Source organism: Siniperca chuatsi, linkage group LG24 (assembly GCF_020085105.1).
Source record: "Siniperca chuatsi isolate FFG_IHB_CAS linkage group LG24, ASM2008510v1, whole genome shotgun sequence".
Classification (NCBI taxonomy): domain Eukaryota; kingdom Metazoa; phylum Chordata; class Actinopteri; order Centrarchiformes; family Sinipercidae; genus Siniperca; species Siniperca chuatsi.
The window spans coordinates 6,103,524-6,130,204 of NC_058065.1; the positions used below are offsets into that span (position 1 = coordinate 6,103,524).

Below are 26,681 nucleotides of genomic sequence, written 5' to 3' on the forward strand. Positions count from 1 at the left end.
GGAACCAATAGAGTTGGGGCTGAGTACCACAGACGAAGTCAGGTAATGGAGATATAGCAAAAGAAATTAAAAACTTCATACACACCTGCTGAATAAACCTGAACACAATCTGACTGACAAACTGAACTTCGGATCATATCTGACTTCTTTGCACCACAAACCATCACCTCACTCTGCCTCTCCCTCCCTCGCCCTTCTCTCTGTCAGCATCCCCTTCTGTCTTTGTCCCACCCCTCCTTGATATTCATGTGGACAGCCGGTTTGCTGCTGGAGTGTGTGAACGCTGCCAGAGGAGAGTCTCAGCAGACTCCAAACTGTGATGCACAAAGCCGACCACTTGACCCCCAGTCATAGCCTGCAGCATATTTTTCTTCTCCCTCTGCAATAAAAAAAAAAAACCCTCTTCAGTCTGAAATGCCTGCTTACTGGTCTCTGCTGTCCATCATTGTGTTTAGAGGTTGTAAAGGAATCAAATGGTTACTCCCTAGCTGTGCACGTTAAGTGTTTTACCAGGGGTATCTTGAATGTAGAGGTGCACAGACCTGCTTTTGGCCATAGCTAAAGCCTGGGTTGGAAATTTACTTGGCTTTCTAAGAGCCAGCTTGGTCACAGCATATAGGACAGAGCTGTTGTTTCACCACACAGACATAAGCAAAATTGGATCTTCTTCCCACTATAAAATGTAATATGTTAGAAAATGTATCTTTTTTTTATGTCAAGCCTGGTAATATGTACTGATATCTGCTGTGCTTTGTCATTTCAGGAAGCTTGCTTTTGTGCTAAATCTTTTTTTCTGCCGAGGTATGGCCTGCAATTTCACCTCTGCTTGATCATAGGTTTGGATGCAGCTCCCACAGAGGAGCTGACACAGCAGCTATGAGCATTTCCCTTAACCACCTTCCATTTGCATCTTCAACAGCAAAAGTTATTTAGCCATGCCAAAAGACACAATTAAAACCAAAATTTAAAGAGTGGACTGGATCCATTTTGGTCCAGGGGAACGGCCTGACAGCTGAGATAAAGAACATTCTGGTCTCTGACATGCTGCCATTGCCCCATCTGTGGCAGCGCTAAAAATATACACAGTCTGGTGTCGCCATACCAGTCAACTGTCTGGGAGAGGGAGGGGGAGGGAAGAAAGAGAGGTGACAGACACATAGACAGATACAACCGTAAGCATTTGAGACTGAGCAGAAAGAGAGGGGAAAGAGAAAGATAGAGAGGATGAGTGAAAGTAATAGAGAAGAAATAGATAAGGGAGAACATAACAGAGACGGGAGGATGCTACCCTGCTCACTGTAATATTGCTATCGCGGGAAAGAGACATGAGCAGTGTACATGAGTTACGCCAATGGTACTAAACCTTATCGGCTTATCCAGTACATGACAAGCAAACACTGAGTGGTGCACTGAGAAATACGCCTATAAATCTCTTTGATTTGACCCCATTTAGAAGCACTATAGATTGAAAGGAGAAGCCTATGGACTGTAAATGCACATTAGCACACACAAAAAATAAATACAATTACATGTTAAAAGGTCACGTACAGTCAGTCAGTCAATATGGCGAGACTGTACTTGAGGTGATTACTGTTTAAATAGACTGCACTGTAAGATGAAACTGCCAGCATGGGTTATTATGGTATGCCCCATTGAAACGTTAACATCCAGGAGCCACAAGTGGCATTTATGTACTGTAACATGTATGCACCATGTATATGGTGCATACATGGAAAATACACGGTAAAAGAAGCTATACGTAATACTTTGAGAAATAAATCTTAACAAAAGGACCACTTCCTGTAAATTTCCATATCTTACAGCCTCATCTCATGGCTTTCATCAGCAGAGGGAGTTTGCTCAGTTGTCATGGAGATAGTACAGTTGTTTTCACGAGACATGTATGTGACCAAAATATTTAGATACTTTGGTCACTAAGGTAACTGATGATGAAGGCCATGAGATATGGTTGAAACTCCAAAAATTCCAGTAAGCGGGCCGTGCACGTTTTTTCTCAAACTATTATTTACAAGGTTAGCAATTCATTTAATCAAGCTCAATAAGTGGTATATTCTGCAATGTACCGAAAATACTGGTTTATTCATAATGTTACATTATATCTTGCAAATATAGGCCTATTGTTTAATACTTCCACATACATGGAAACAATCCTGTTGTATAAAGGGCAGATAAAATATTACAGAGGATTTTGCTATTGAAAAGGGTCAGAATTGTAAATATTAAAAATGATCACTAAAGCAGCAAGTGTTGGCAACTTTAATACCAAAACTAAACTGGATTATCAGCCTCGGCTTTATTAAGTTGATATGACTATTTGAAAGCCAGAGCTTATGCGATCGCTATCATCAATGACACAATTTTACTCAAAGTGAAATGGATGCAGACAAAGAAAGCTGATTACGGGCAACACACACACACTTTTACATCTCTCTCTCGCTCTCTCTTGCCCCAGTCCTCCCCAATCCCTTCTCTCCCTGAAAATCGAGTTATGAAAATTTGATCAGGTCTTAATCTAAAACACGCTCGTCTCTTATTGCACTTTAACAGCAATCTGTGTGACGGGGAACAGGGTAATCAGGGAGGCATTTATTGTGTGGATAAAAGGGAGCTGTGGCAGAATGGTGTTGTTTTCCCTGTCAACATCCTCATCATGGCTCTCACTGTGCTACAGACAGGCCCGGGTAACCTGTTTTACGCCCACACACACTTCGGAAAGGTGGACCATCTTCGCTAGATAGTTATTGATGGCTGCAATCACACAGTTTTAAAAATGACATATAATAACGATGATGAAATAGCCAACATCGTTGCAGTTTCAGGTGATATTTAGACAAATATAGCAGACAAATAGTGACGTTTTGCTGCAATTCTGTCAAAAAACCACTAGGTGGACTCCTTGTAATAACTTAGCCTTGCTTTATGAATTTACCTTCACATGCTGTAGTACCTGCTGGCGCATGTGATTGGTTTCTTCATCATTGCTATGACTGAGGAAATTATTTTCTTCCAAATATGTGAGCCAATTGTTTGCAATGACAAAAACTCTACATTTTATTGTTTCTTTCTTTTTGCTCCTTCTTTCCTCCTTCTTCCTTCCTCCAGTATTTGGCCCAGCAATCTGCACCCCATGCACAGCCACGCTGAGTGCCTCCTCTCCCCCCTAATGGTTGATCCTCAGCAATAGGGACTGTTTAGCTTTCCTAATTAGAGAGCAAATGCTAAGCACTTGCACAGACTCCCTGAGTGGACTTAATAAACAAGCTCCTCATTAAAACCAGGCACCACTGATTGTTCAGAGCCATGAGACCCCAGCCCCCCAACAACACCCATCCTACCACCCCATCACCATGCCACCCGTCCCTCCATTCTTTTCCTCGCTCACTCAGCACCCCAGGAAGGTCTCCAATGTGGAGGGATGCACGGATAAGCTCTTACAAATAAGCTTGGGGAGGGGTTGAAATTAAGATTCGGTTCTGTCCGGAGACCTCCCACTGCTCCTAACAACCAAAAACACACAAACATACGCACAAAGTCAGTTCATAAAGCTACTGGAGGTGAAAAAAAGAGATGAAATCAAGAAATCAAGCAGGGATGTGGAGGGTAAAACAGGTAGGGGAGGGAGAGGGGAAATGAGGTAACAAGGAGGGGGCTGAGGTGGCTCCACAGTCCTGGTTTAGAGAGTTTAAAAGATAAAAGATGGTACAATATCAAATAGTTGGACAATGCGTGAGCGAGCGGAACAGACTGAGGCAATGAAAGCAACAGACAAAAGCTGTGATTAGCCACCAGATTTGCACAGATTGTGTGTTTTTGTGTGCAGGTGAGCACGCTATTGTGTGTATATGTAGGCAAGGATGCAAGCATAATAAAAAAAAAAACAACAACAATATTCTTAAAGATGGGGTGTGCGATTCTAATCCAATACATGTCTTTTTGTCAAATTCAGCGAATATCTCCTCACGGTCCACTAGCTGTCTGTTCTGTGTGTGTGCTGAAAAAAAACTCCGGTGTTTGTACACAGCCCTGGCTCTGTAAATGGGAAACAAACAAAGTGGCTTGTACCGAGCCACACAAAACTATTCCAGCCTTGATTTGAGTGTCAGGTAAATGACGTTAAATGACTTGCCCACGGACATTCAGCTTACTTTCTAGTTTGCCAAGATATGCTGCTGGTGTGATGTTTGCTACAGTAGCAGGAGAGTTGTGAGTATCGCTGTTTGGAGTTGGTTTGCTGGCAAAACCATCTCTTCCTCTCTGGCTGTTAGCTTCGCAGCAGCAACTGTAGAAACAGTTTGCTATATCATGGTATTTGTCATGGTATTGGATTTCTCCAGAATCGCATACCCCACATTTAAAGCATAAAGTATTTATCTGTTGAGTTAAACATTCATGACGAAATAAGCAAAAATCTACTTTAAAAAAAATTTAACACTCAAAAACTTATGGCGCTTATTTTGATGTTTCATCAAAGCTATGTGGTGCTTAACCAATATATGCTGACCAGTAGAGACGCTGCAATGCTCCACTGTATGAAGACAAGCCAGAAAAGCACAATAAATCAACCTATAGTGAAGGCAGTGGGTCTGGTATCCCCAGCACCGAGCGTCCGGTGATGGAGTTGTCCGCTCTGGTCTTTGGACAGTTTAGCTAGTTAGCCTTGAAATCCAGCAGAGAATAGCTTAGCTTCAGAAGTGAGAAGAGATGATTGAATGACAAGCAGTGCTGTGTCAGCTATAAAGATGGAGGGCCTTGATGCAGACGTCATGACCTCCATGTCCCTAGCAGGACATCTCATTCATGCTACTCAGAGAACTGGGGTTACACATGTAACCTAAAGCTAATCTGCTTCATGACTTCAGGACTGTGTGGGTGTGGTTTGATCAGATTTCACTGACACTGACCAAATAACCCACCAATTTTTGTATCCTATGATGGTCTAAATTTTAAATTAGATGTTTTTCCATAAAAAAATTAAATGAAAAATAAAATCTGGGCATGCGCTTGTGTACATTTCAGGCATGTAGATATTGTAGTTAGACTTATGCTAACAAACTTCCCTCATCTCAAAAGACTGATGACAAGACTGGGAGGCGGCACACGATTCTTATCGCCTCCAACTCCCTCCCTCTCCTCCCCTGCGGAGCTGAAATTCTTGCCTCGCTGCAGGGAAGCCCGCTCAGACACTTAGGCTAATCGTCGGTTAACAGGTAGAACTACCTGAAACCCCTCTGTGAGTTAGAAGACACGCTGAGCGCGTCTCATCATTCAAAATCACATTAGTCCACTGCGCCTGAAAACATCACAGTGAAAGAAGACTGTTTACTTGTGTTTCACTCTGTGTTGAATTAGATGCACGACCTATGGCCAACTGTTACACAGAGTTGCACACTGGTAATGAGAATGTGGCTTTGATTTTTATTCATTATTTAAATTCACATCTTGTTGTGGTGGTTTTGGACTGCCTCTCCCAAAAGATCACCTGTCAACACAAACTTGTCAACAGTGTGTTCACTTGTTGTTAAAGTTAATTGTCTGTAATTTTCTGGAGATGTCACTTGTTTCTTTGTCTTTTCAGCCACAGTGACTGCACACGGAGACAGCTCTTCTTCTGTTAGAGAAAGTAAAAGTGGGAAGGGACATATTAGATATAACTTTTTCATGTATTTAAATGTATTTTGTTTTTATTCATGTGTAATTTATTCAGCTTATCCATCCATCCATCCATCATCTCACCATCTATCTAACATCCATCCATCTAACAACCTATCCATCCTTTTAGGAATCTATCTGTCTAACCTGCCATTGATCAATCCATCTATCCATTTAGGAATCAATCTATCCACCCATCTCACATCCATCCATCTTTCATCTAACATCCATCAATCCTTTACTATCATCCATCTTCCATCCATCCATCATCATTTATCAATCTCTGTCTAACCATCCATCCACGAATCTTTGTATATCCACCTAACCATCCATCTGTGAATCTGTCCTTACATCCATCCAACTATGAATCTATGTATCCATCTAACCATCCACCCATCCATTTCTATCCATCTAACCCCCAACCATCTTTGCATGCAGCTATCCAACATCCATCCTCTAACATCCATCCATCATCCATCTACCCATCCATCTATGAATCAATCTATCCATCTAACCATTCACCCATCCATCCATTTATGAATCTATTGATGAATCAGGCAGTCTAACTATCCACCCATCCACAAATCAATCAATAAATCACTCTGTCTGTCTGTCTGTCTATCCACCAATCCATTCATCTATCTACCATATAACCATTTGTCCATCCATCCATTTATGATTCTACTCATCCATCTAGCCTCCATCCATCCATCTATCATCTGACATCCATCCAATTATTCAACCATCACACCATTATCTAACATCCATCCATCATTTAACATCATTCCATCCATCAATCCATCCACTTACATACATCCATGCGTCATCTTTCCATCCAACCTTCTAGGATTCATCATTCTATCCATCCATCATCTCTCCATCTATCAGCATGATGAAAGATGAACATGGGAGGATTTAGATGAAAGCTGATATAGAAGCAGATGTTTCTCCAGGATGTACCAGACACCAATGTTAACAACAGTAAAGGCCAAACTTGTCATTAATTGGACATACTGTGCGGTAGCTCGAATCATTATTTTGGTATTAGTCAGCAGACCAGTGACTAAGCCATAGTAACATAAGTGTGTTTGAAAAAGCCTGTGTTCTGTTGCAGGCACATGAATCATGCTGCGCTTCCACGCGGCCTGCCCTTTGCCTCCCCCTCTCTTCCGTGCCTCCTCTCCTCTCTGGCCCATCTCTCCCTGCATCCCCGGCTCCTCTCCCCTCTCCTCCATCCATGTTTAAATCTTTTGAAGCGCAGATGTGGGCTGACAGTGGTTGTTTCTCATCACGCCACGATAGTTTTATGTGTCACAAGCGCTCAATACACATCGGATAGAAGCGTACAGGGTCATTATGAATCCCAACACCTTGGAGGGGCAGACGAGGCCCGGCTATCCCGGGACCTGCCAATACTGTCATGTTTTATACTCGTCCACTCAGAGTTTGTGTGCACATGCATGTGTGTGTCCAAGGGAGGGTTCACGGGGTTACGGCCACCAGCTAGCAAGGACTAGCACTTTGCCCTCTGGATAGCTAAAGGGTCAGTGTTGTGGCCCTTGGCATAAACAGCACAAAAGGGGCAAAGAAGTGTGCATAGAGAGAGCACGGCCTGTGTGCTTCCCAGTGATGTCTTGGCTGACTGCACAGCTGAAATCACAGAAAGAGAATCCTAATAGCAAATAGCTACTGGAAGTGCTGATAAAGCAGGGAAAGTACCATTATACAAGAAACTTAACAGCAATGAAAAAAATGCAGCTGAACTGGTAAATTAAACTAAAACAACACTAGACAAAAATCAAGGCTTGGAAGTATATGATGCTAATTTTGCTGGCCTGTTGAGACACGCTGCTCTGCAAAATCCCAAGGAACCACAACAGACTGCACCTCACAAATGAGCATTCAGTGTCTCGCAGATAGAAATTCGACTGTGTATGCAATAGCTGATCCACTCAGCAAGTATTTAGCATTACAAACAGTGTTTACTTTTGCCTCTGTGCCTAAACCAGGACACGGACACCATTAAAATATATAACTACGAACAAGGATTCTTCTAGGGACGTTTGTATTGGAAAGTCAAATTGAGCGAGTAATTATATCAATTAAGGCCTCAGTGAGACAGAATTATTATTTTTTTTTTATTCGGAAAACAGTAAGGGCTGTACACTCTATGGGTTGTATGGGATGATGCATTTATCTATATACATAATTCATACGCTGAATGCTAAATAGAAAGAGAATGCTTCTTCAGTGGAAAATTCAGTTTTTTTGTGCTTAAATTGCTCAAGAAGCACAGAAACTGAATTTCCTGTAAATTCACTTTATGGGGAAAACATCAGCAACACATTTCAAGACTTTATCTCCTCTTCAGGTAACACAAATCAACTGGATAATAAAGGTTAATTTGTACCACACAATCGTTTTTTCTGTGTTTTTTGTTTGATAGGTAGCAACATGGACATGCTTGCTTAACTGAGAGGTAAACACACACAGGGATAGGCTTATATCCATGCACACATAAGGTTAAGATAGGGATGCAAACCCTAACGCACACACACACACACACACAGACACACATACAAAGACCCACCTCCAATTCCACATTAAGCACACACTTCCCTCCCAGTAAAAGAAACGATCCAATGCCCAATTCCAATTTGGAGCCGCTTCTGCACACAAAGAGACTTCGCTTATGATACATGTCGGCCTCACTGACTGTGGAGATCTAATATCCACTGTGAGTCATCATCTGTGGAGGGAAAAACAGCAGCTATTTTCTTTCTATTTGGCTGCAGGTACATTGAAGTGCATTAAATTCCCATTAGGGGACCTTAGGTCTGTGTTTTCACCCGTGGTGGCTGACTAATGGGAGAACCAGGCCAGGATGAATCCGTCATGGTTTAGCTGCACCAATGGTGGCCGTAACTTGGCCCTGGCGAATGCAGCCACAATAGGGCCTCTGCTTTGCTCAAAGACCGCTATTGATTGGCGAGTGGCTGGGAATCAGAGGAACGTGGAGGGAATCATAAGGCTGGCAGTTCACTCTCTGCCTTAGCTCCCCACAACTTCTTCCATGCAGAGAGAAGAACCTCTGCTAGTAGTCCGGGCTACAGCCAGAGGAGCTTCTGCCCTGTAGTCTGGAAGCCAAGGACCCTCTTCTTTTAATGTGCTACCAGTGATGTTTTTTAACCACAATCTGTGGATGGCCACATTCTTCTGGTACTAATTGGAGTTTACTAACAATCTTGTTTGGAAGATTGTTAATCATGTTATTCCAAGTATATTCAAGTTCATTTTCAGAAAATGTACTTATTATATTTAAAGCCACTGAAGGGATAGTAATTCTCACATCCATTGAACGCAGCGTACTGCATGTCTGGTGAAATAAAGACTTTCCTTCTTTAGCAGCATATTTATTGCTCACAATATAGGGGTCTTTAATTATTGATCCAAGAATCCATTACAGCTTCTGTGATGCATTTGTGAAAATATTGGCTAAATGGTGAATTGGGTGAACTATGTTTTCCTTGCATTTTATACCTATATTGACCAGAGGACAAGACCCGGTGTACAAACAGTTAACAATATTACATTGACAAAAATGGGAAATCTGTTTATAGGCAAGCATACAATTCAACAATAATGATTATATTGATAAATTGATAATGAATGAGTTTATAATACACATAGTTTAAATATAGCCTTTCTTCCAAAAAAAAAAAAAATATCCTATTTCCCCAATTAAAAGTGCCAAATTACATATTTCTTTTCAGAAAAAGTCCTTGGAAATTGTTATTGTGTTACCAATCAAATGCAAAAATACATAAAAGCACATAAGTACCACCAAATATGCTTTGCAGGTGCACTGTGATGTGATAGGAACACAACTGTTCAAGTTTTATTCATATTAATTGACTTAATATTCTAAATTCATTTGGGTTTTATGTATCAAACAGGTAAATCAGGCAGGTAAATCTCTCATTCATTTGCTTTAAGTAAACAGTGGCCAGCCATAAATGAAATGTTTCCCCACAAAGCTAAACATCATAAAGAGTGAAACTGCAAAATGCTTCTAAATTTATCCCAAATCTTGTAAAATGGCTGACTGTACAGAAGTAAAGTGCATATCATTTGACAGGTATGGTTTCCTTTTTGTTTATGTAAAATCCAAACCAACCCTGAACCCATTTTTATTAGTAGAATGTATTATCTTTCAACCGCAAAAGATTGAACAAAAACCAAAACACATATTATTAAAAAACAGGTATTAAATTAGCTAATTACTTTTGTTCCGCACACAAAATATCATTAGCTGCTGAGAAGTAGCAGCGCTGCGAGAGCCCGGCTCTGTGGGAGCTTTTCTTTCTTCACAAGCACCAACTCACCCAATTATGCATTTTTCAAGCAGGTTGACCAAACACATATCACAGCATGGGAACCAGTGATGTTACAGCAACACAGAACTACTCATTAGTCAGAGCGTCTCACCATAGCCTGCTTTACCCGCTCTGTTTGTTTCCTTTTTTTAATTCACATCATGTTTCTCACTTTGTGCTATGTCTTGCTTAGCGCTCATGTCCAACCTGACCCCTTCATTAATAATGAGCGAGGATGAGGTGTGGTCCCGTCTTTCTGTTGCTGCTGTCTGCGTGTGTGTTGCTAACTGGTTTCTTTCTTGAAATGCAGAAATAGGTCCCGAGGATGCGACTCAAAACACAAGGTGGAGGTCCGGTATCGTTAGAAGAGCATGTAAAAGGATTAGCAAAGGAGAAAAAAAATGGTGTGACGGGGCAGTATGAGCGTCACATTCAACACGTGTTCTTTGAAGAGGCTAGCAATTGTGCAAAAGAACATAATCTGAGGTAACAGATGAAAAAAAGACAGTAAAGAAATAGTTAGCTTTCTTGCTGAGAGTTAAATGAGAAGATTGATACTACCTTCACATTTGTACGCTAAATATGTAACATTAGCAAGAGCAGCCGGTTACTTTAGCTTAGCATAAAGACTGAAAAAAGGGGTTAACAGCTAGCCTGGCTCTGCCCAAAGGTAACAAAATCAGCCTACCAGCATCTCTGAAGCACACTAACTAGCACTAGCACATCTCGTTTGATTAATCAGAACAAAATCAGGAGTGTAAAATCGACATTTTGAGACTTTATTGATTACGTTTGTGAAAAGTGTTTTTACAGTTAGATTTTTGTACAAATTAAGCAAACAAGATATGACATGTCAATCAGTGAACTTGTCCTAGAGATGAATTTTGTTACCTTTGGACAGAGCCAGGCGAGCTATTACCTAATTTCCAGTCTTTCCACTAAGCTAAGCTAAGCTAATTGCCTGCTTGCTGTAGCTTCATATTTATTGTACAGACGTGAGAATGCTACCAATCTTCTCATCTAACTCTTGGCTAGAAGACAAATATGTGTATTTCCCAAATATGTCAAACTATTGCTTTAAAATGTAATGTAATTTAAGCAGCTGTTGCAAATACATTCAAGATCATAAAGATTTATATGTAAGTAAGAAACTACTATAAGTAACTATTTATAAAGCACCATAAAATAGAAATAAATTCAGATAAGAGTAAATAAAAAATTACACAAAAGCAAGTCTAAACAAGTAAAGCTCCAACAACGAACATTAAACCAGCTTATTTTAGTATGTATTTAGTATCATGTGGGATAATGTGGCTAAATACCAACAGTCAAAGAATATTTTGGTTTGCAGAGTATAACCACCAAGGGGATTGTAGCCCACACTCAGCCCAGCCTCTACTCATTTCTTTGTCCAGACTGAGCGGTTGGACATCCTGTCTCCCATGTGAGAACACGGCCAGTGAGGTGCTGGTGAAAGTGATGCATACTGCTACAAAGCAACTCAACCTCGAGGAGCCTTATTTCTGCTCTCAGTCGGAGCCATTATCCAAAGATGTATTTCACTGAGAGGCAGCATGGGTGACATACGGTATATATCACCAAAAAAGCACTGAAAACAGATTAATGTTCCAAAATGATATTCAGGTGCAAAAACTACACCACTAAGTTCTAAAGGACATTTTATCATGGGATACTATTGACGTTTTAGGCAATTCTAAGACTTTCTAAAAGGTTTCTGAAATGGGACCAAGTGAGGATGAAGTGAGCCATAGTCATGAAATGTATCATTAGTTTGACTGATAGACATTCAGATGGCATTTGTTTTTTTCCACCAAACTGCACATATTCAGAGCAGGACCAACCTGTCATAATTCATCAGATCTCATGCAAGGACTCTCTTTCAGCAGTTATCCATCCTCTCTCTTCTTCCTAATCACTTTTATTTTCCTTTCTGTGTTTCAAGGAGTAATTTTTCAGGAATCAAATTAGTCCAGTTTCTACTTGGAACTATAGCAAAACCTTGGATGTTGCTAAAATCTTGGATGTTGGTCTACACCAACTTACCTACCTACAAAAAGGCATATGTTAATTGTTTCTTGAGGCATGTAAGAGATAGCAAGACTAAACACACCATCACATGATTACTAAAAGTCTTTGAATGCGTAGAGTGATGTTAGGCAGAAAAGAAAATAATGTCTTTGTAGAACACTCAGTGAATGCTGATTTGTTTTTTACTCAGACATATTGATGCTAGACATGATAATAATCAATTTCTGTGTTAACTTAAAACCTTCGTATTTGCAGGAAGGACAAAACAAAACCTCAGGTTGTTGCCAAAGAGGAAACATGAATTTTTTAAGATTTCTCTGTTGGATGTGGAGTCTGGAACAAACTGCTGCCAGAACACACACACACACACACACACACACACACACACACAGAGATAGAGCTCACAATAATAAATACAGACTGACAGACACACAAAGCATCTTTCTCAAGGTCTAATCTGCTTTTGGAGAGTGGTGATGCAGTCTACTTTGACCCTATCACTATCACCGGCTCTGCTTATTTAATTGAAGACATTTTAGGCCATTTTTCCCCAGCTTTCAAAGACTTTATTTCTTCTTTCAAAAACTTCTTTCATGTGAGGCTCACAGATGCTTCACTGACTTAAACCCACAATGCTTTAGAGCTCAACAATAAAGTCCAGCGCAACAGAACCACCCTCCTCTATACCTGCTCTCAGACCCAATACTCAATTAAATTTCAGCTCACAATGCTGCAATATTTCCCAAAGTCAACACCCTGAATCCTGCAGATGTTTTGATCTGTCCTTTAAGTTATTCAGAAACAGTTGCAGCCACAGTTGAAAAGATAACAAACAGACTGCACTTAAAACAACCGAAAATTAAATTTTGAGCTAAAAATGCTACATAAAAGCTGCATGGACTCAACTAGCAATTCCAGTCTGGATGACAAAAATATATGGTACATGATCCTGATCCAGATTCTGAGACATACAACAGGCAAAAATGAGAAGCTTTCAGAGACTAAATCTTACATAATTCAGCTGAGACAAAATATGTCATGATTTTTGCACCTACAACAGTCATGACATCCTGGAGAAAACTGAGGCATAACAATAGAAAGATAATGAAATAACTAATTTGACTGGAATTTGAGGAGTCCCTGACCAAAAATACACAAACATATGTTGACATAGATACAGATACAGTGTATCAGAAAACTCTGGAAATAAAATGGAATTCAAAAAAATTAGGTTTCAGGTGTTGAAAAGCGCAGATAACTGAATTGGGCTCATCTCTATGTTCCCAGGGTCCCATGTTCCCAGCATGTGTGTCTCTTGATATAAACTAATGGTGTGAGAGATTGGTAAGGGCTATATTTGCTGTTCAAATTGCAAAAGAACAAAGGGAGATGGACATTTCAAATGCAGTTTGAATGGTAAAAATATGTTCAGCCACTGTGGAGATATCAATGTCTAAAATCAAGAAAACTCAAATTTGAGGGTGTAGGTTTCAAGGCGTATAACGTTAGTAGGCCATGAGCTGTAGGTGGGTGACCCAGGAAAACATATATTGAACATTTGACCTAGGGAAAAAACATAACACAAAAAACCCATTGAAAGGTCTTCTTAATGCGTCTCATTAAGAGAATATTGAGTTGGGGAACATAGGACCCTGGGAGAATAGAACCCTGGGAAAATAGATGCACTCCTACTGAATGAAGTCCTTAAACTCTGAACAAAAACAGGTGATTGCTAAACAGTGCCAACGTTAGCATGAGGGCTAAGAACACACAATATGTAAATAAGACAACTTTGGAGTTACCAGCAGGCACACTTCTCTTTAGTAGAGACTAATAGCCTCACCACAACTCCAATATGGTGTTTTTGTTAATTTGTCTAACCCTAAATGTGTTTTCTCATATTCACTCATGCAAAGACAACAAAACACACATACACTATAGACATACATTTACAGCATTGAACACCACCACCCACCTACCACACATACAGTGAATAAAAAAAAAAAAAAATCAGCTACTCATTTAACCAAGCATGCAGAGGCACTAAATTACTTTCTCTTACAGGGATTAAACTTGATATGAATCATGTTGACAATAACTGTCATCTTCTGTTGAATTAAAGCATGATTTAAAATGACCCCCACCCTTTCCTGCCTGGTCACCCCCTGAGATGGAAATACCATACCTCTATCTCTTCTGTAAAACGACTAAAGACTTTATTGTGTTCCTGTGACAATCAATAAGCAGGGATATCAACTGTCTGTAATTTTGTCTCATGTATTCAGTGCATCTCTTTTGTGTATCTACGTTCTTTTCAAAAGGATCTTAATGGGACTTGTAATTGTACGTTTGGCAGTTATTATAACAAAACCGCTCTCATTGCGTGCATTCTTCTGTGAAGAGCAATGCAATTAGGTACATAAAAAGAAAAAAAAAGCTCTTGTGTTAATGATCTCAATGCACATCTCTAAAGGAAAACTAACATTTGTTTAGGAAAAATTCCAAATTAGCAAATCAGATAAGTGGTAAAAGTGGGTTTGTAGGCAAGTGTTTGTATGGAGGCCCAAAGTGTTCAATATTAAATAAATAAATAATCAAAACTCAACTCATTATTATTATGTTATTTCATCACTTTTATTTTCATAACAGTTCATTTTTATTTCGTGGCATTTTTCATAATGTTGCTATTTCATAATTTCACTTTTTTTCACTTTCGTAATGATTTTATTTCATTGTCTTTCAGCCAATCGCATGTCCCCTGCCTTGCTTAAGCTAACAAGCTCAACAACTGCTACCAAATATTTCCACTTAGCTCCTGTTAGCTAGAGCAACAACAATGTCAAAGTAAGTCTGAATCTAGTATTCAATTCAATTTTATTTATACAGCGCCAATTCATAATAGAAGTTATCTCATCATCTCAGTTATCTGCACTTTTCCTTATAGAGCAGGACTAGACCGTACTCTTTATATTTACAGACCCAACAATTCCCACCATGAGCAAGCACTTGGCAACAGTGGCAAGGAAAGTATATAGCTCCTGCTCTAAATACACATAGTACATAGACACAGTAACTAAACTCTGCTTTTATTTAGCTTAACAAGGCTGTACATGCTACCTACCTAGGTGGCTATCTAGCTAGGCTAGTGACATGAAATGAAATGTGACATTAAAAAACGTGTCCCTGGGAAAATGCCATTATAAAATAAAAACAGTTTCAAAAGAAGTGCATTTTTAAATATCTATAATGAAATAAATGATATCCAACAAACTCTGTTATTATGGATATAAGAACAATGAAATACCATTTCATAATAATGAGTTGAATTTTAATAATTTTCCTCAATTACTTAACACATTTTTGTTTCATTTATATAATTTACAAAATCAATTCATATTATTTATTTATAATGTATTTTTTATTTATCTAATATTGAACACTTTGGGGATCCATATATTGGAAACACTGTTCTTTTATGGTTGACTCCATTTGTGTTGATTGAAAAATTACTTTAATTTTCTGCCCTCTGCCAGTAAAATATTTTACTGTGGATTTTCACTTCCGTACTGATTTCAAGTACCAGGAGATTGCAACTCAGTAACTTTTCATTTATTTCTTTCACCCTAAAAGTGTTTCTTTCAGACTGAAAGGCAGGTACTGCTGTGTCTTTTTGTTTCTCTCTTTCTGATGGGCCTCCCTCTTCGTGATTGCACTCAATAATGGCTGGTTAGCGGCCAGGTTTGGGACCCGTGGTGGGTCATGATTATCACATCTCACGCTGGGTCTGCTGATGGCGGGAGATCCCCTCCTTCCCAGAACCCTCGTCACCTTGCTCGCTCACAGCCTACCGCCCCACACTACACGCCCTGCTGTAATCCTGGCCGCGGCTCCACACTGATTATTCCACGCTGAGTCACCAGTGGTGGGGCCACTGTCCCGCTGGCTGTGGCCTTGGCGTTGGACAGAGAGGACAGTGCGAGGAATAGCTCTACCTGGTTACGTTTTTGTGCTCACGTTGAGTGTTTTGAAGCTGGGGTGTGCTTCTAAAGCTCTGTCCCTGATTAGACTCCGAGCTGGCTTCAATGTCGGGAAAGTTGTTTGGTCTGGCTTGCAGACACGGCCTCACACGGGAAGGAGAAACAGTGTTCAGCAGCGGCACCAATCACAGGAAGGTTAAAGGAGACGGGCGTGATGTTTGGAGTGGGCACAAAGGAGGACAATTCAGAAAATGGCAAATAGGAGCTTAAAGTGGGCTCCACGTGAAGTTTGGCAAATTGCAGGCTGAAAATTCTTCCCCAGTTCATCCAAATTCAAGCATGACTATGAATTGTGTCCTCAGCAGGACCCCACTTATGGCAATTCATGAATCTACTCGTCATACAGTCAAATATTCTAGACACAACCAAATGTGAAAATAACTTAAAATTCGGATGCCTCTCCACACAGTTCAAGCCACAGAAAAATGAGAAATAAGTCATTAAATTATAAAAAGACTTATTAATAGCAGAAGGGTGGTAGCTAGTGTTATGTTTTCCCATGATTCACTGGTGTTTGCTTTGGGTTGTCATGGTGCTCATCTTCATACCCCCCCTTTTTAGAGCTAATAGATTTCCAGCATGTACTTTAGGGTATGAATGGAGTTTTATTCACCCAAAACAATATGGTTTTTGGGGTAAAAAGCAAGTGGGGCAATTGGGAAATACGTCCAAAATTGATACAAATCATGGATTTTATTAGTGGCTCAAAGTGCTTATCTGCTAAGAAGCCCTTGATTTTCAATATCCTTGTGTTTGGCCAAAGTACACTTAATGTCTCAGGGTCTGTATACCGTGAACCTACAGTGAAGTTGATCACACCTCTAATCAACTGTCAAGCCTACTTATACCTGGTTTACCCATCAACTCATCCTGTCTCTTCTTTCTCAATCCACCCTCCCTTTACTTTGCTCCATCCCTTTAGTCATCCTCTTATCCCTCCTTGCAGCCTTTATATCCTTCTTTCATTTAGCACTGTGCATACCAATCCACACTCTCCTTTCTTCAGGTACCAACTGAGTCCTTTTCCTCCGTATTCATTTGTCCCAGAAAAGCCTAACCTGACAACCTTTTCCTATATCCATACCTTCACATCATAAAAAGGAGTCTTGTGATTCTATATTATTCTTAACAAATCTCAAAAAAGACCAAAACCTACAAGTGTATCGCAGGTGTATGTGTATCCAAAGCCTGATATATCTTATTCCTCTATGCCATAGACCTGTATTGTTGTCCAAAAAATATTAAAAACACAATGAGTCAGATTGGCTCCCTGGCTGACATGTTTCTTTATTACCATGAACATTGCCACTGTAGTTTATTTTGCATCAATCCTGCAAACACCATCCTGCTGCTGTAAATTCTCACTGTTGTGCACTAAATATGTATTATACTGCAACTGGAAATAGTCCCCAACAAATGCACTATTTACTCCTGTTTGATTACAGTGACCAGCTGTTTGAGGAAATTACTCAGCCTGTTATAAAAATGAAACTATTTGTGAGATTTATGTCTACAGTAGGAATGAATAGGGTTGGATGGTCCTTGCTAGTGAAATGCTATGTTGCTAGCTAGCAATAGCAAAATCTGCCATTTCTACGGAGGTGTCATCGCCTTTTCTCATTTTGGCGGTCATTACAAAAAGTATTTTTAATTGTAGGAGGTTCATTCTGCTGAACTGAACGACTTACTGAAGCATTTGTTTGGCTTTCTTGTATTTTGCATACTTTCCCACATATCTTTTTCACTTTTTCTGTATGGTACTTCAATTGTAAGCAGTCCACACTATTAAAGATTCAAAAAACAACCTCACACTTTGGCAAAAGAACTAGCTTTCTCTAGACTATGTGCCCATTCTCCTACCCACATTCATTTTTTTGTGAAACTACTTGAATTTAATTTGGCCAAAGAGCATAACTCTACAACCTATGGCTGACAAAATGCTGTTTTTAAATAAAAGTCTTATCTAGTGCAGCTGTAAAGAGAAAAAAGCAAAAAACAAACAAAAAAAAACAAACAAATAAAGTGAGTTAATTCAGTCAGTCAGAGCTGAAGGCAGTGGGCTTCTCCCTGCAGCGGTGACACCAGTATTAAGCAGACAGAGTGGAGGCTTGCCGCCCCACTGGGCCCATATGACAGGGCTCTAACTCCTCCATCCCATTCCAGGCAGGCCCTACTGTTAGGCAGCCTAATTGAATCCCAGCACAGAGAGCACAAGGCCCTATACATTAGAGTTTTGTCAGCAAGGCCTGGGATAGTGGCTGAACCGCTCTGTTGCTTCATAATAGGGCTGTTACCTATACCAGCCACATACAGTATAGATGTGTGTGCATGCATGTGTGGAAGGTGCATATAAGCAAGAGAAAGACTTATGAACGCCCACACATGGAATACAGTGACAAACATGCTCACTGTACATATGGACATGGACACACACACACCATTTTCTCCCCTCTCTTTTATTCCATCTTCATTGCTTTTTTATTTTGCATCCACTCTATTCCATCTTGTCTCTATTTCACCTCATTGCTCCCTCTCTCTCCATGTTCTTTACCACACACAAAACACACACATACACACACACACAGAGAGCAAGGCACCGTTTTGATTCTGTGGAAAGGGTTACATCCTATTTTCTTCTTTATCACACATTGCAAAGGCAGGTCCAATCATCATGCCAGCGGGGAGATTTCACTTCAAAATCTTTGGAAGCAGCATTTTCCAGACTTGCACTGAGGGGTCTGAGGGGTATTTTACAGTGCAGAGGCATGTATTTAAATTAGACATGGCTTTTAATTATTTTGTCACAGTGTAATTTTCTTAGCTTAGGGCAGTCAATTCCTTGCTGAGGTTGCATTTCCATAATTCAAAGTTCTACAATGATACGCCGCATATATTAATTGAAACTGAAATGTCAGCTTTAATGGTCCCACCTGTGTTCCCTTGTGACATACAGTACAGTCACCTTTTCCCATTAGAAAAAGCAACACTTTAAATCCAAATAACATTCAAATTAATTCATAAACACCCAATAAACATAAAAGGAGAGCTCCAGGCCAAAACAGTCTACGGATGGATTTGAATCAAAATGTAAAGAGGTCAGCTAGTGGTTTCATTACGCACAGTAACTGTACTATTGTGTTCTTTTTTAAGGTGGTGTAGCCTAAAGGTATTTCCTACCCCATCCTCAGGGGGCTAAAGAGATGCATGTGTTTGCTATAGGAGTCTGAATAGAGAAGGTGGAAGCCCCAAGGTCCTCCTTAATCCTCTTCCATTGATTTCAGATGCTCTTCTACTTATCTCTCCTCCCCAGTTAAGGAAAAGACATTATTAGTAATGCTCATAAGCATTGACTCCAAATTAAGACTTAAAAAAAAGAAAAGAAACGGAAGCGGGTCAGAAAAAGTCGATGGTGCTGGATGTCTTTCTCAAGAAAAGGTCGATGGCTTACACAATTTTACAGCAAATGGAATTGTACTTAAAGGAACGGTGAAAAAAATCTTGAAATAAGGGCTACTAAAGGTTTGGATTAACAATTTAAGGCAGTTTAAGTTTCTGGCTAGTTAAATCAAGCACCCCCCTTAAAGTGGCTCAAATATAGGACATCCATTTTCAGAGCCATATATTTTTTGGCCAGGCTTAAGCCTTTACCTCATCATTTTCTGTGAATCACAAGCCTGGCCAAGCATGCTGGCAGTAAACTACAGCTTTAAAAATGGAGGAGAAATGGGGCATATACAAAGATGGAAGGTAAAAATGACAAAAAAGAAAGACACTCCCTCTAAGTTGCAAGATATCTGCTGAAAAACAAATAGAAGGAAACAGTGTACATTCAACATATTTTACGTTGTCATGCTACAAGGCCTATTTTCCTGCTTTTATAAAATAATTGTCGGCAAAATATATTTATTCCATTTTTATCTACCAATATAGTCTTTGTACTTGTAAGCCAACTAACCTAAACTAAACCCAATTTAGTGTTTTAAATCCTGTTGAGATATAGTTATCTTATTCCTGCAGTGCTTGCTATAAAACATGATGTTTTAACTATCGTTAAAAACAGAACTGATGACAGCCTTTTTCTTTGCACTGACTTTTAATAGACATATTTTTTGCCCACAAAAAAGTCCAAAAGAGGACTCACTGAGTAACCTTTCAGATTTTTCTTGTGACCCTGTGTGGGGGTTGTTAACTTAAGGTGATATCATTGGTTGATATTGAGCAATCAAAATTAGATAATGCAGGGTTCAGACTACACAATTTCTGTCTGATTAGGCGATTATAGAGTTGTACATTCTTGCCGTGATTTGTCCGAGAGACATCACAGACTACATGTTGGTCCCCGACCAATCATAGCTTGCCATCTTTCATGACCTGCATGATGTCATTGGGAAGGAGGTGCTAGGGACCAGCTTCCGGGAACAAGAATGGCAATCTGTTGTTGTCCACTATGACATGGGATAAAACAATTGTTGCGCCCAACACTCATTTTCATTCCCGATGCCCTACGTTCATTGGGTCTGGCTATTATCAGGCTGATATCGTGTAGTCTGAACCTGGCATAACTTTTCTACTAACTTTTCTTTTTAACAATCACCACAGTGCACTTAGAAAAGCTCTTTAAAAACAACTTCATAACTCCACCATACAGTTTCATTTTACCTTCTCTATGGAATCAATGGACGGATCAAAGACTCTCCAATTAATACCAGGCCTGACTGAGCAACATTTAATATCTTAAATATGGAATTTTCGCACAGATTACATTTTTATCAATTCAATACAGTTTGCTCTTCTATGTGTGTTGTACTTTCTGCTCCCCAGTACAGAAAACCAATTGAGGTTTTATGATTTAAACAGTGAGACTAAAGCATCAACTAGCAGACTTAAACAGAGTCAGCATGAGCAGTTTCCACTGTCTCATCATTCTGCTGACAAAAGGGAATAGCTGCTAATGCCTTCTCCTCCCACAGTGATCTAATCTATTGTACAATGTAACCTGGGCATGTGTGTTGAAACAGATCAATTTGGCTGAGAGATTTCACCTCCTGATAGGATCCAATAGACTGTGTGGACTTTGAGCTGCATTTTAATGCGAGTCCGCTTTGACTGCCGTTGGTTGCGCTCCCTGCGGTAGCTTGGTTCATGAGCAGAAAGTAATCATCCAAATAATGGATTTCCTAAGGCAAAGAGAGACTTGAAGAGATCTGTATGTTTTAAGTTTATCTAGAGTACACCTTTTTTCCACATGATATCCCGTCTGTATTCACTATCTCATCAGAATCCACCTTTTACAAAGATTTAAATGATGGGAGGGCTTGAAGGAGTAATAAAAAAGAAAAGAGGTGAGACAATTGAAATTGCATCACTGCAGCAGCAACACTAAAATTATGATGAAACAATAACATAACAGAATAAACCTGATTGTGTTTATATACTGATATGATTCTTTAAAAAAAGGGCTCAGAAGTTTAAGAAAGATTACATAAATGTATGGATTGAAATTACAGCTGTTTTCTGTCTGCTCACTTAAAAAGGGGCAATCCGCAAAATCCTTATTTACTTTACTGTCATCATTTGGTGCTATGTGGTCATTCCTTAGCCTAAGCCTTCACACTGGGATTTGAATAAATATTCCTAAACGTCACTATCATACAGAGCAGCCACCATCTTTTGGCATGGATGACCTACAAAACATCATAGGTCTAGAAGAGGCAATGTAAACGCTGAACTGGTTACTACTGAGTAAATCACGGTAACATTTGATGATAGAGCATAGCAAAATACATTAAAATGAAAATGTGTATTCCATCACCTAGCCAGTCACTCATTATGAGAGATGTCTGATTAACTTTCTGGAACAATATATCACTACTAGCTCGTATGGAAGCCCATTTCCACCAAGAAAAGGAAAAAGAAAAAAAAGCATGTTAGGAATGAAATGTTGAATGAAAATACTAATGACTAAAGTAAAAAAAAAAAGGTAATTTCAAATTATGAGATACTAAGTAATAAGACTAATAGTCTACAGCCGTGCTAGCGGCTCTGTGAAGCTGTACTGTACCGCAGTGCTTTGAGCTAAATGCTAATGTCAGAACGTTTTTTTTCTCTTTCTCCTGGTGGAAGTGGGCTTCCATAGGCTTGCTGTATAGAACATACACAGCAGCAAGACTCCAGCCTGTGCAGCAAGTCATGCCATTCTTCATTCAGATAGTGCCGACATTGAAAATATTATTTTGGACATACAGCTTCTTTACTGTATTTTCTGTTTTCCTCCATTGTTTCTGTGACTTCCCTACACAACCACCAGCCTCACTCTGATAGCCACAATCAAGCTCACTAATAGAAATGCCAACACCAAATGGTGTAGACCCCCAAATGCCCTGAAGATAAGTGAAAAGAGAGGAAGATAAAGACTGAGAAAGTCAGTCATAGAGAGAGTCTCTGTGGGCTTCCACAGGAGAATATGAGGAAAGGTGAAGATCCGCTCTAATCACGTTTAATTCCTGTTTTTATTGGCCCTGCCACTGAAGGAAGCCTTTGTTACACACAGGCTGAAAATCAACACATGGGAAGAGAAAGGCTGTGCACACAACAGACAGGGACAGTAAATGAGAAATACTACAAGACAGACTCAGCTGCAACCACTCTCTCCCCATCTCTACCTCCCTCAGTTCTTCTCTTTGTTTACTACTACAACTTGCAAAGCAATTTAAATATACTTTATACATTCAAATTGTACTTGGGTGGACAAAGCAACAGGCCTGCATTGAAGTTTTTTTGACTTGATTAAACTTGACTTTTGAGGAACTTACCACATTCAAACTTACAGTATATTGGCAAATAGACCTTTTTCGCGACAGACGTTTCGACATGTCACAGCAAGACAGCACAGGTGAAACTAATTGAAATTAATTTTGTTAATGGTGGCTCAGTTAAGCCATGATGGTGAGCCAGCATGCACAATAGAGAACCGAAGTGCAACCGGAAGTTACGTGCTCTGCTCCAAGACGAGCCCTGGCTAAACGTCACAGCTCGACAGAGGAGGCGAGTCCATGAGCAAGTTGAGGGGTCGCTGCTAGCTCAGACAACAGTAGGACAGAGGACAAAAGTTTAAATTTTTATCAGTCCGTGCTGTAGTGGATGCTGCATTGTCTAAGAATATGGAAATTAAACTCCAGGAAAACACTTCATTCTTTCAGAAAGACAGATGAAAAAAAAAAGTTAAATGAGAGACTGCATTGAGTTACAGAAGCTAGCGGAAAAGAGCCTAGTCCGAATGTGACGTCATGACTTCGGCTTCAGTCGTTTTTAATATAAACAAAATTACTATTATTGTGTTGGTGAAAGTTATGTATTGACAAATCAATGTCACCTCAAGGTCCACTTCTTAGCAGTTCCGGAACATCTCTGTTTCACGTTGTTGTAGATGTCCAAATGTTCTGTCAAATCTCTTTTTTCCCCAGGTCAAGAATGAACCTTCAAACACAAGTTTTAAGCCAAAGTTAATGATCTTTAAGTGTCCTTAAAGTGCTGAGAAAAAATGAGAATTTGAACATTTAATGACGACTGGACAAACTCCATTTGCTGATGGCCCCAGATATTATCATAATTTTTCAGGCTTTTCTTCTTGCTGCATTGCAGTGTGTACAACTGATACACCAGTAAAAAACAGTGTGGGGTCCAACAATTTCAGATTCAATCTGTAAGGTGTTATTCTGTCAACCCGCCTGAACACACACAGTAAACATTACACCTTCCTTTCCTTTCCCCACACACTGTTGTCTCTCCCTTCTCACCAGTCTGGTCACGACTCCCAACCCTCCCTCTCATCCCGCCTTAGGCTCACATTGTGTATTCATTACCATTAAAGAGTCCCAGGCTTGTCTCGCCATTAGGCCGCATTACTACGCTCTGCGCTTTCTGACATTGGTCACGCTCTGATCGGTAATCTGGTTGGCACTGATGCAGGATTTCCTTGAGGGGGCTCTCCTCAAGTTGGCTGAGAGGTAGACACACACTAACATAAACCACACACACACAGATTACATTCAACTGGATGTCTATGCCTCATAGAGTGTCCGGAACCAATGGCTGCTACTTCTGATGACTTGCCCACTGTGGCTGAGACCAATCAGAACAGACCAGATTTGCTCCCAATTCTGGGCTGGGGGATTGGGGAGGGCATGGGGCAACACAGTGATGAATAGAGAATTGCTGTGCTGCACTTATGATGAAGAGGGAAGAGTACAAACAACTCAAGCAAGTTGTCATCAGTGACTGTGACTCTCTCTAGATTTGCTTAAAACGAGGACTGATGAAGTAATGACGTTCCCAAACATGTTGGTTTTGTGCCCTCTGCATGCCCTGAAGATGAAGCCCATCCTTCACATGGTGAGGCTGCTTTTAATGCATCCAAACTCTCCTAAAGAATCTTGCACATGTGAACACATATTTTCCACTCTAATGCATTATTTAGTTTTTTTACAACCAAAAATGTATTCACCATAAACCGATCTCCTCATGGCTCAATCAAGACACTTCCTGTGTGCCAATGTATTCATTGTCCAATAGCAGCATTATCTCCTTCATCATCCCATTACAGTGTATGCGACTAGATGTTGCGCATCAATTCATTATGAGAGCCATGAGCTGACATTTCCCCTCCAGAATGGATCATTTATTTGGAGCACCTTGATGGCAGCAGCAGCCGTTAAAACCGGCGAGCCAATTCACAGACGGGGAGCAAGTTATTGTGACAGCCAGTCGCCTAATTGTTCATTTGAGGTAATCACCCGACAAGTCAGAGCAATTTCGAGCACAATGCCAGAGACTAATGGAGGCGGACGTGCTCGCTTGATGAGATCAAAATCATGGGGCCGCCTGCCTGCTGAGTGCCAGGGGCCCCTAAGAGGGCATCTTCCTTGATACTCAGGAAATTATCTGCACCTCTGTGGCATGACTGAGTACTCACTTGGGGGGTATTAGCAGGAAAAGTGTAGGATAGTGATAATATTAGTCTAATCTTTTTTCAAAAATGAAGAAGAAAAAAAGGGGGAAGCCAGTGATGGAAAAGGGAGAAGTATGTTGTTCTTTTATCTTGGAGGAAAATCCACTCAAGAGGAGCATAATAATGGAGGCTGCTGACCAATTGAGGCTGAAAATGTATTTTCACATTCCAATCATGATGCTTTGTGTTGCTGCCAACATGAGATGCATACTTCCCTCTTAGCATGCAGGAAGACACTCCTTTCAATTCAATTCAATTGGGCTTTATTGCCATGGAAAACAGATGTTAACATTGCCAAAGCATGTATGAAATAAAAATATAAACAGAAAAAAATGTGCTATTAGAATATATAAAGATATGTAAGATAATATAGTAATAATGAGAATAAAAAAAAATACTGATTTGCAGTTAAAAATACAAATACGTGTGTCTAGGTCATTCATTGTCCCTCAGGTTATGGCATGTTGATACATATTGGGCTGCAAGATCTGCCCTGTCTCCTTCTCCTAGGAGTATTTTTAATTTTGAGAGCTCATTTAGCTCTTTGAAATCTGAGATTACAGAGTTGAACTTGTTAAAATAAATGTTTCTTATTTTACTGAATGTTGTACATTGTAGGAGGAAGTGCATCTCTGTGTGTGTGTGTGTGTGTGTTGGTGTGATTGTGATGCATGTGATGGATGACCGTGCAGTGCTGGGGCGTTCTCGGTTTAATTGTGATGTCAGCGCATGTCTGTGGCAACCCCAACGGTGAGCAGTGACAGACAGGAGTGTGTAGATGTGTGTTTGTGTGTGCATATTTCTCTGTAGTGGATGAGAGGAGGCCACTGAGGGACTCTGACATCATGTTGCTGGGGGAATTTTCAGCCCGTCCCAGCCCTAAAGTGGACTCTCGAGTTCGAGGAGTTTGTTGGCGCAACCGGCTGATCCGGGAGTGGCTGAATCAGACAGGTGTCTTCCTCAACAACTCAGTGGAAGTGTCAAGACAGGGAAACAAACCAGTGAAGCTGCCTCCTTGGTGTGTGTTTTTGTGTCTTCTAGTAGTAGTCAAAAATACTTAAAACCTATACACGGATATATATGCTACATATATACAAAAGGTACATAAAAAAAAATCACAGTCTATACAAAGAAAAATACATGTACCACCAATAGTTTGTACTTCATAAAGGACTCAGCCTAATAGCCGTCATATATACTACCTATTCGAGGCGCCTCTGTGTATTTATCTATTATTTTGGGGAAAAAAGTGACACCATATGTAAAGAAGAACGCTCAAAAATGAACACAACAAACAAAACGCCAGTGTTACTGTTATTCACAAAAATGGTCTACTGTCAAAATCCTCATTGCTCGAAACGTCACCGCTATTAAAATCCTTTTTATGGGAGCTACTTGGTGTGCAGATCTATTTGTTTCAACTCTGCTGGGTATTTTGTGGTCCAGCACCCATCCTATTGGGCACTGGGATGGGTGTGTCTTTTTTTAGCGTTTCTCTTTACTCTCTCTTACTCCAACTGGCTACATCATTATCTCACAGCA

At 40.1% G+C, this 26,681-nt stretch overlaps 1 long non-coding RNA gene across 2 annotated transcripts in view; it reads right to left on the reverse strand.

Annotated features, from left to right (window-relative positions):
• Nucleotides 1–5,468: 5,468 nt before the first annotated feature.
• The window catches only part of LOC122871786, a 30,931-nt gene continuing 9,718 nt past the window's right edge, over nucleotides 5,469–26,681 (reverse strand). The window contains exons 3-4 of one of the 2 annotated variants that reach the window (XR_006376926.1): nucleotides 6,481–6,551; nucleotides 5,469–5,629 (exon numbers count right to left, since the gene is read on the reverse strand). This is a non-coding gene — a long non-coding RNA (uncharacterized LOC122871786). The remainder of the gene's footprint in view (nucleotides 5,630–6,480; nucleotides 6,552–26,681) is intronic. The other variant, XR_006376927.1, reaches the window with a different exon arrangement.